A 10,329-nucleotide genomic window follows, 5' to 3' on the forward strand; every position below is an offset into this window, starting at 1 on the left:
GTGAGCGAGATCGGCTCCCTCTTCTGCTTATGAGGCCGTAGGTTGAACTCTGCCTCGAACAAACCGGCCTCGTGGTAAATAACTCTAGGTACTAGTTGTACAAGGACACAGTAGTCTTTGGCGGTGTTGAACACCGATGAGGAAACACATGGGGTCAGTCCTGTACTGCAGGCCCACCATCCACCTACGGGGGGGGGACCAGATAGTAGTTGGCAGTTGTTTGGGGGCTTTCTATGGTCCGATTGCACAGATACCTACGGTCTGTAGGAACTGTGCCCAAGCAAGTGCCATGCCCAGAGACTTCTGTAAGGGTGAGCTTATTATTCGACCCCCAGCTACAGGAGTCATGGGAGGTGGTATTGTTAAAGGTCCCCGAAAAGGCGATGCCCTCATAATACGGAGGGCTTGACGCTAGACATAGCCAGCAAGACTCAGTCAGGTTAGGATTGGAGGCATTGAGGACGCTGAAAGCTCCCTGTATCAGGTTAAATAGTTTCTGCCCCGTGCTCGGTTTTTCGGGTCTATTTGCTAAGCCGAGGATCAAGGGAGTTGGGGTTGTGACTGGGTTGGGCTTACTTGTGGAGGTTCGGGGAATGGGTGGCCTAGTATGGGCAGTTGGTGACCGCTGTTCAGACAGTACGAGGTTTGGCCCTATCTGGACCGCGGTCGGAGTTTCAATCTTAAGCTTGATGGTAAAGGAAAATCCATTGTCATAACCTGACATATAGAAACGTAATCCCCATGCTCTTCCTTTAATCCATTCACGGAATTGTTTTCCCTTTTCCATGAAGGAGATATTTAAGGGATTACACCACCCTTGGTTATAACAGCTTACACCCGTAAGATTTCTTTGCACTCTTATTAGATCCCACGATGAGGTGGGGTTCCAATAAGTATTTCCAGTAGTTTCACAGCCCCATTCTGTGCAATAATAATGGTCTATTCCTCCACACCTTCTTGCTTCATTTCTTGACCTCCCATCCCGAGGGCAGACATAGAAAGGGGTCCCTTGTACCCTACTCCGGGCCCGTGGGTAGCTACAACCTGGGGCCCCCCAGGTAACTTGATTGTAAGCCGCCCTGCCGTTTAGTGGCCGGGGGCTACGGACCTCCTTGTAGGAGTAAGAGGGGATGTCCCAGTTCTCTAATCCCGCTACCAAGGCGCAAATGTCTGGGGTCAGGGACGGCCACCAGCCCCAAAGGGGGGCCTCCTTGGTGGAGCTCCATATCATATCTCCAGTCCGGGAGAAGACCTGCCATGTTAGTCGTTGAGGGGCATGAGGGTTAGGACTACTTATCGGCGGGAGCGTCAGCAGGAGCAGGAACACGGTGAATGCGGAGCTTGAGGGGATTGTCCAATTTTTCCACTTTCCACGCTGGGTCTGGGGGGGGGCGCGGGCTTGACATGTGAAGCGTGGATCCAAGCGGCGATGCCATCGACCTTTACTGCAGTCGGAGTTGTGAGCAGCACTATGTATGGTCCTTTCCACCTCGGTTCTAAGCTGGCCGCACGGTGGCGCCGAACGTACACCGAATCTCCGACCTGGAACTGATGAGGCACTTGCAGGTCTCCGGGCTTGTAAGCCTCGGCCAACCGGTTCCACACTTCCCTCTGCACAGTCTCAAGGGCTTTTAATCTGGTGTACAAAGATTGAGAGAAATAAGATTTTGGGGAAGGGAGGTGTGTCAGGGTCATGAGTGGGGGGTGAGCCCCATATAAAATTTCAAAAGGAGTTAGCTTTAGGGAGCCAGGGGTATTGCGTACCCTAAACAAAGCAAAGGGAAGGAGGACTGTCCAGTCTGTTATGCCAGTCTCTAAGGATAATTTAGTCATGACCTCTTTTAAAGTTCTATTTATTCTTTCTATTTGCCCTGAGCTTTGGGGCCTATAAGCACAATGTAATTTCCAATCAAGCCCCAGGATTTTGGCCAGTCCCTGACTTACCTGGGCAACAAACGCAGGGCCGTTGTCTGACCCGATTACCTTAGGCACCCCGAACCTCGGAAAGATGTCTTCCAGTATTGTCTTGGCCACCACCTGAGCAGTCTCCTTCTTGGTAGGAAAGGCTTCAACCCATCTTGAAAATGTATCTATGAATACTAATAAGTATTTGTATCCATACCTGGCTGGTTTTACCTCAGTGAAGTCTATTTCCCAGTAACTCCCAGGGCGGTCTCCTCGGAGTCGTGTGCCCTGAGATAGCTTGCTGGGCTGGGCATTCACCATCTGGCAAGGCTTGCATTCTTTTACAGTTGTATCTGCGAGCTCTCCTAATTTCATGATATAATACGGTGATGACTGGACAATAGTTTTTAAATGTTTTGGGCCCAGATGAGTTAACTTATGAAGGTGTCTGAGAAAGATGATAGCCTGTTTTTCTGGGAGGATTCTTTTCCCTTCTGAGGTTTCCCGGATCCCCTCTGGAGTCTCCAGGTGAAATCCTAGTCTGTCCATTCTCTCAAGGTCTGGTTCTGAATATTCAAAGCTCCTGATTGAGGGATATATTACATCCTCAGGGTGAGATTTCGGTTTCTTTTCAGACAAAGATAGGATGTTAAGTCCCTGGGTCGCCTGCTTGGCTTCTCTGTCAGCCCTTTGGTTCCCTTCTGCAACCCTGGACCCTCTTTCCTGATGTCCGGGGCAGTGAATAATTGCCACTTTCTTAGGAAGGTGGACGGCCTCTAACAGGCTTAGAATTTCTTCTTTATTTTTGATTTCCTTCCCTGCCGAGGTCAGTAGCCCCCGCTGCCGGTAGATGGCCCCATGTACATGAGCAGTAGCAAATGCATATCTGCTATCAGTGTAGATGTTAATCTTCTTCCCTTCTGCCAATCGTAGAGCCTGAGACAGGGCTAGTAACTCAGCCTTCTGAGCCGATGTCCCTTCGGGCAGGCTGCTTGCCCAGATAATTTGCTCATTGTCCACTACCACCGCCCCGGCCACCCGTTTACCTTCTATTATGTAGCTGCTTTCGTCAGTGAACCAGGTCAGCTGAGCGTCTGGCAAGGGCTGGTCTCGGAGGTCCCTGCGGGTCCCCGTTTCTTCTGCCAGTATCTCTTGACAGGTATGCAGTACACTCTCCTGGGTGGACGTTTCAGGTAGTAGGGTAGCTGGGTTGAGGATGGCAGGCGGCCCGAACTGGATTCTGTCTTCATTCAGTAGGAGACTTTGATAATGAGTCATGCGGGCGTTGGACAGCCACCGATCAGGGGGCTGTCTGATGATACTCTCCAAGGAGTGAGGGGCAATGACTGTTAGTTTTTGTCCCATAGTTAATTTGTCAGCATCTTTCACTAAAACTGCCACTGCCGCCACGGACCTCAGGCAGGCAGGCCAGCCACTAGCAACAGGATCTAGTTTCTTGGAGAGGTAGGCTACCGGCCTCTTCCACGGCCCTAGAGGCTGGGTCAGCACTCCTCGGGCTACTCCCCTCCTTTCATCCACAAATAGGACGAAGGGCTTTGCTACGTCCGGTAATGCTAGAGCTGGGGCTGACAGCAATGCCTTCTTGATGTCATCAAAGGCCTGCTGTTGGCCGTTACCCCACTCAAACGGGGCACTCTCTCTAGTCAGAGGGTAGAGGGGTGCTGCCAGGGTAGCGAACCCGGGGATCCATAAGCGGCAAAACCCCGCAGTCCCTAAAAATTCTCGCACCTGGCGGGGTGAGCGAAGAACGGGTATCTGAGTCACAGTTTGTTTTCTGGCCTCCGTTAGCCATCTCTGCCCCCCTTTGAGGGTGTACCCCAGGTACGTTACCTCTCTTTGGCAGATCTGGGCCTTCTTGGCGGAGGCCCGATATCCTAAGCGGGCAAGTTCTTCTAGCAGTAGTCCCGTGCCCCGTTGGCACTCTTCCTCTGTGGCCCCGGCTAGCAGTAAGTCATCTACATACTGCAGAAGAGTTACCTGGGGATGGCTGGCACGGAAGTGGGTCAAATCTTGGTGGAGAGCTTCATCAAAAAGGGTCGGGGAATTCTTGAACCCCTGGGGCAATCGGGTCCAAGTCAGTTGTCCTGTAATCCCGGAGTCAGGGTCCCGCCACTCGAATGCAAAGATGTTCTGGCTGGAAGGGTGTAGTCGCAGGCAGAAGAAAGCGTCCTTTAAATCCAAGACAGTATACCAAATATGATTCGGGGGGAGAGAGCTCAACAAGTTGTAAGGGTTGGGTACAGTGGGGTGGATGTCCTGCACCCGTTTGTTCACTTCTCGTAAGTCCTGCACCGGGCGATAGTCTCCTGTGCCAGGCTTCTTAACAGGTAATAGGGGAGTGTTCCACGGCGACTGACACTTTACTAGGATGCCCTGCTGAAGGAGGCGCTGAATATGGGGCCTAATTCCTTCCCGGGCCTCCTTAGTCATAGGATATTGGCGTACAGCCACAGGAGAAGAAGTGGCCTTAAGCTCTATGACTACAGGGGGCCTTTCTGTGGCTAATCCTGTTCCAGTCATCTCAGCCCATGCTCCCGGATACCTACTCAACCAGTCATTGATGTGACTTATCTCTGCCCCCGGTTTCTCAAAAAGTCTATGTTCATCATCTAGGCGTATGGTCAGGGCGGTAGCCATTCTCTTGCTTTGGGTCACCTCCGGGCCCTCGGGGGTGAAGGTAATCTGGGCTCCCATTTTGGTTAGGAGATCTCTCCCAAGTAGAGGCGCAGGGCACTCGGGGATGACTAGAAACGAGTGGGTTACCCGTCCCGTTCCTAAGTCTACTGTTCTTCGGGTAGTCCATGAGTATTGCTGGTGCCCTGTGGCTCCTATCACCCACGATTTTTTGTGGGAGACGGGCCCAGACGGTTCGAGCAGGACTGAGTGTTGAGCCCCAGTGTCTACTAGGAACTCAACTGGCTTCCCCTCCACCTTTAGTGTTACCCTAGGCTCGGGGAGGGGTTCCGAGCCCTGTCCCCACTAATCTTCTTCTTCCAGGGCTAACACTTTCTTGGAGGGCCCGTTCTTCTTATTCCTGGGGCACTCTCTAGCCCAGTGACCTTTTTCCCTACAGCAGGCACACTGATCTTTGTCTAATGGGGTGCGGTTGCCCAGGTTACCTGACTTTTTAGCCCTGCTTTGGGTCCGTTCCTGGTCTCTCTCACTTACTACTGCGGCCAAAATCCGTGTCAGGTTTTTCTCTTGCTTGCGATCCTTTTTGTTTTCTCTTTCCTCTCTTTCTTTTTCTTTTCTCTGCTCTCTTTCTTCCTCAGTTTCCCTCTTATGGTACACTTTCTCTGCCTCCTTAACCAGATCCTGCAGGGTATAATCCTGCAACCCTTCTATTCTTTGCAACTTTCTCTTAATATCTACCGCTGACTGCCCTATAAAAGCCATGGCCACGGAAGCCCTTTGCCCCTCAGAGGTAGGGTCAAACGGAGTGTAGCGCCTGAAAGCTTCCATTAAGCGCTCAAGGAATACTGATGGGGGTTCCGTAGCCCCTTGGATAACCTCTCTTACCTTAGCCAAATTAGTGGGGCGTCTCGCTGCCCCGCGGAGGCCAGCCACTAGAGTCTGGCAATAGACTGTCAGTCACTCCCTACCTTCTGCCGTGTTGAAATCCCAGTCAGGCCTGGAGAGGGGAAAGGCAATCTCGACGAGGTGAGGGAGCTGGGTGGGTCGTCCATCTGTTCCTGGGACGTTCTTCCTTGCTTCTAATAAGATCCTCTCCCTCTCCTCAGTATTGAAAAGAGTCTGCAATAGCTGTTGACAATCATCCCACGTGGGTTGATGAGAGAACATTAAAGACTCTACCAGCCCGGTTAAGCGCTGGGGGTCCTCTGAAAAGGGAGGATGGTTAGTTTTCCAGTTATACAAGTCTGCGGAGGAAAAAGGCCAGTACTGGAGAGGTTGAAGAGGGGCCGGCCTACCATCCGCCACCACTGGTGGGGGCCCATAAGCACTCAGGGGAAGGGCAACAGTGGTGTCGGGAGTCATTCCGCGGCGGCTCCTGGTGCTCTGTGCAGGCCCTAGCAGAGATTCGTTAGGGGGAGCAGAGGGGGCAACTGCCGAGGGCGGCGACGCTTCTGGCTCCCCCCGACCTTCTACAGGAACCAAGACAGGAGGATAGGGGGGAGGTGGGTCAAGGAGAAGGAGGTCAGTCTGGAGGTCTGGATAAATCTTCTTGGGGAGGTCCGAGTGACTGGATTTCCCCCCAGAACTGGGGGTTTGGACGGCGAAAACTTGAGCAGCCGGAACTGGAGCGGCCGGCACCTGAGCAGTCGGTACTGGAGCGGCCGGTACTGACGCAGCCGGCACCGGAGTAACTGGCACTGGAGCAGCCGGTACTGGAGCGGCTGGCACCGGCGCAGCCGGCACCGGAGTGACTGGCACCGGCGCGGCCAGTTCTGGAGCAGCTGGCACTGGCGCAGCCGGCCGGGGCTTGGGTTTTGCAACCCAAGGTCGGACCCAGGGGGGTGGATTTTGTACCAGGTCCTGCCAAACCATGATGTAGGGCTGCTGATCCTGATGGGCTCCAGGTTCTTTCTGAAAAACAATCTCTTTAACAGCAAAAATGACAGACAGGTCAAAAGTCCCTTCTGCTGGCCATCCTATATTAAAAGTAGGCCATTCTGAGGAGCAAAGGGTCCTCCATGGGCCTTTCTTAATCTCAACTGATAGGTCGCGACCTCTTCCCTTAACTTCAGTCCAATGGTCTAATGTCAGACTAAGAGGGGTTGTCACAGTCTGCCCCATCGTCAGTTCGTACGTCGTCAGGAACACAAATAACAATAACGCTACAGACACAAGGACCCACTTACTCCACCTTGTCCGCCACAAATACACAACAGAACCAGACGGGCGCGATCCTAACAATCTCTGATCCAACAGCTGAACCCGATCAGCGCCCTCACAATAGGAGACTACCAGGCGTCCCTGGCTCTCCTCCGCCCTCGGGGCGTCCCCCAGGGCTGCAGCCTGTGGCCCTCCAGGCACGTCTACCGGCCACTGCTCGGCCACTCTCACGAGTTGCCGAGCGGCTGCCAAACCAAAAGTGCGCGCGCACACAACACCAGTCCAACTGGCGAAACACAGGACCAAGACAGACAATCTCGCACCGGACAAAGACAGACAATTTCGGGGTACCCCTTCTTACCTCCAAGGTCGACTCCGCGGATGAGGGGAGGCCGTCAATTTCCCGGCCAACGCACCAAATGTAAGACCCCCAAAATGAGACCCTTACTCTGTCCCCCAAATCGACGGTGTCCCCAATCAACCGCAGGAGGCTTCACTTGATGCAAAAGGCAAGAGGCTTTTATTCCAGCATGCTGGGGCCTAACCCGTAACTCACGCAGGAGCAGAGGAGTTAAGCAGCCCAGTAGGAAATTTTACAGGCTTATAAAGACAAAAACTACATGTTGGGAGGGGGCATACATGAGAGGGAGGAAAAGGGGACCAAATGCTGCCGGGGAATTCAAAAGGGGAGCTGGGCTTGTTAATTTCATGTTTTATGACAGGGCTTTTCCTTGGGATAGCCTTGATGGTCTGGCTCCTATCACCCGGAGGGAGACTTGGAGGAGTTGAGATAAGACACACAGCTTTACAACTTTAATGGTCCTGTTCCCATCACAGGAAGGGGGAGACACCTTGGGTAGATAAGACATATGGCTTTACAACTTTGAAGGTCCTGTTCCCATCACAGGAAGGGGGAGACACCTTGGGTAGATAAGACATATGGCTTTACAACTTTGAAGGTCCTGTTCCCATCACAGGAAGGGAGACCTTGGGGAGTTGAAATAAGACAGGCAGCTCTCAGAAAAATTCTTTATTCTTACAATCCATGAGGTCCTGGTTGTATTCCTGGTAAGGGAACATATAAATCGAGAAAATTCCTCCATGGTGGGGCCCAGAAATTGAGAGACATTTTCCTCTGGACCCGCGCGTAATAAATGTAACTCCATCTCTCTAAGTGTTGCTTCGTTCTTCTCCAGTCTTCTGTAACAGTACCGGCTCCTTCCTGGGCCCTCAGCCTGAAGCAGGGCCTAGCTTCTTCCCTCATCAGAAGCGCAGGGGCAGGTGTTGGGCTCCTTTGGGACCACGGTCCCTTCACCAGGGACGTATTTCATGGCCTTTTAGAGAGCTCGCCTTGCTCAGGGGCTGCTGTTGTGGGTGTTAGATTTCCCAGGGCAATGAACAAAGAGAGGAGGGCTGGGCGCCCCTGATTCAGCTGAGACGCTTCAACCACCCATGTTGCTCCCACGCATGGCTTCTGTCATTGGTTCTCTCCCCCAGCGCCCTGAGATGACAGAAAAAGCCATCCTGTTCCAGAAAATTCAGAGGCAAATGGAGCCCCGAGGGGCCCCGCCCAGGACTCTGACCAGGGAAGCCAGGGAGCAGATCCGGTATTTACATGAAGGATTTCCAGAGTCCTGGTCAGTTCCCAGATTGGCTGAAGGCTTGGATGTGAGCTCTGATGTGATCAGAAGGGTTTTAAACAGCAAGTTTGTGCCCACATTGGGGAAGAAACTGAAGCAGGATCAAAAGGTCCTTCAGAAAGCTGGGCTTGCCCACTCGCTCCGCCAGCTTCCAGGCCCTGGGGATGCCCGGGAGCTGCTTTCTGCAGGCCGCCCTGTGTCAGGAGCTGAACCCTCATCCCACGGCCACGGTCACAGCACAGCTCTGAGGGTGACAGAACCGAATACTCAGAGTACAAACACCCTGAGGAGACAGAAGGGAAGGAATAAAGGAGTCCAGAGCCTGGAGAAGGAATGCTTTGTGCCTGTTGCTGCAGCCCAAGGTCAGCACAGAGAGCTGCAGAAGTACTCCACCAGTGGGTGTGAGGGCGCCAGAGGCACTGACAGTGATGGACTGCCAAGTGCGAAGGAGCTGGAAGCATTGAAGGCAAGAGAACTGGGTGAGTAGGACTTCAGCAGCAAGGTAGTGCAGAGGGGGCGAGAGTTCTTTGACGACAATGGGAACTTCCTGTACAGAATTTGAACTGGAGCCTGGCTGGTGGAGATGTCATGTAAAATACAGCTGAGCGAGCAGAATGGAGCTGCCTGGATTTCTGTGTGTGGATTGTCCACCTGGAAATGATGAGCCTGAAAATGGAAGGAGCCGCTTGGATTTCAGTCTGACAAGGGACGGTGAACTTCACAGGGCAGATGTGTATGCGGGCAGCGTGAATAACAGGCTGGATGCAGTCTAGCTCCTGGAGCATGGTTCCTGGTCTGACCCATGTGGCTATTCAGTACTTACCCTTCTTGTTTAGGCTTTCTATGTGTCGAAACCAGCCTGTGTCACATATGTTACCAGTTTGTTGTCTTTACAATATGTGTTTGGGAGGAAATGAAAAGTGTTGCTTCCTACATCGTTTACTTTTTATTAATGACCACTAACAGATCTGGAGCTGCTTAGTCAATTGGTTGTATTCATTTTCTGCAAAGTAAAGTGAAATGCACCAAGAAAATAAGTATATACATATATGCATAGTCCATGGACATAGACAATAATGTCCTGAGTGCCTAGAAATGGTGGGGGCAGGGTAGAGGGAGGCAAAGGGGGATGAGGATGGGGAAATTGGGTCTATATGCAATAGAACCAACAATAAAAAAGATCGTTTGCCCACATGGCATGTCTCAGTGGTTGGGCATGGACCCATGAAACAAGGTATCTCTAGTTGGATTCCAAGTCAGTGCACTTGCCTAGGTTGGGGAGCTCCATCCCTGTAGGGTGCATGCAGGAGAGAGCTGATCAATGATTCTCTCTCATCATTGATGTGTCTCTGTCTCCCTCTCTCTCTAAAAAATCAATAAAAAAAGAAGAGAGTTAAAATTGATTTGATTCAACAACACCAATTTGAGTGAAGACCATCACGTTTTCTCCCAGGTCCTCTAAGCAAAATCATGCCTTGGTCTGTTGTGTAGAAGATGTCCCAGGCATACCTGTGTTCAGGAACAGGAAGCAGCCGGAGCAGGTCGACCTCACCTTGGTCTGTAGTGTTAGAGTTCATTACTTCATGTTCGAAAAGATTTCACTGCACAAGTTCAGAGGATTTAGAGGGTACATCAATTGAAACTGGGGATAATGAAAAACGTAGGCCTTAGGATAGAACAGGAAGCAGCAGAGAGATAGACCAGGAAACAGCTGGCTCCTTTCACTCTCTAGAAACATTGTGGGGAAATAAATGAGCCAAAGCGAGGCTGCTGTGAACTCACTGGGCATTGACAGTAAAGGAGGCCTTGAGCGCAGATTCAGGAGTTAGGCCAGGATGAGCTTCACTGCTCATTGCTACCCTGGTTGCAGGTTGCGTGGGATCCCTGAAAATCTTAGGAGAGCCGGGCAAGCGTGGTTCGGTGTTTGAGTGTTAACCTATGACCCTGCAGGTCACTGATCAATTCCTGG

At 52.0% G+C, this 10,329-nt stretch overlaps 2 pseudogenes across 2 annotated transcripts in view; one reads left to right on the forward strand and one right to left on the reverse strand.

The window, feature by feature from the left end:
• The window catches only part of LOC307094820 (protein SET-like), a 671,772-nt pseudogene that overhangs the window by 450,745 nt on the left and 210,698 nt on the right, over nt 1-10,329 (reverse strand). The window lies entirely within an intron of this gene.
• Nucleotides 8,227-8,922, forward strand: LOC307095022 (neugrin-like; annotated as a pseudogene). Its single transcript has one exon. The product of its transcript is annotated as a neugrin-like (transcript).

Source organism: Cnephaeus nilssonii, assembly GCF_951640355.1.
Source record: "Cnephaeus nilssonii genome assembly, chromosome: 24".
NCBI lineage: Eukaryota > Metazoa > Chordata > Mammalia > Chiroptera > Vespertilionidae > Cnephaeus > Cnephaeus nilssonii.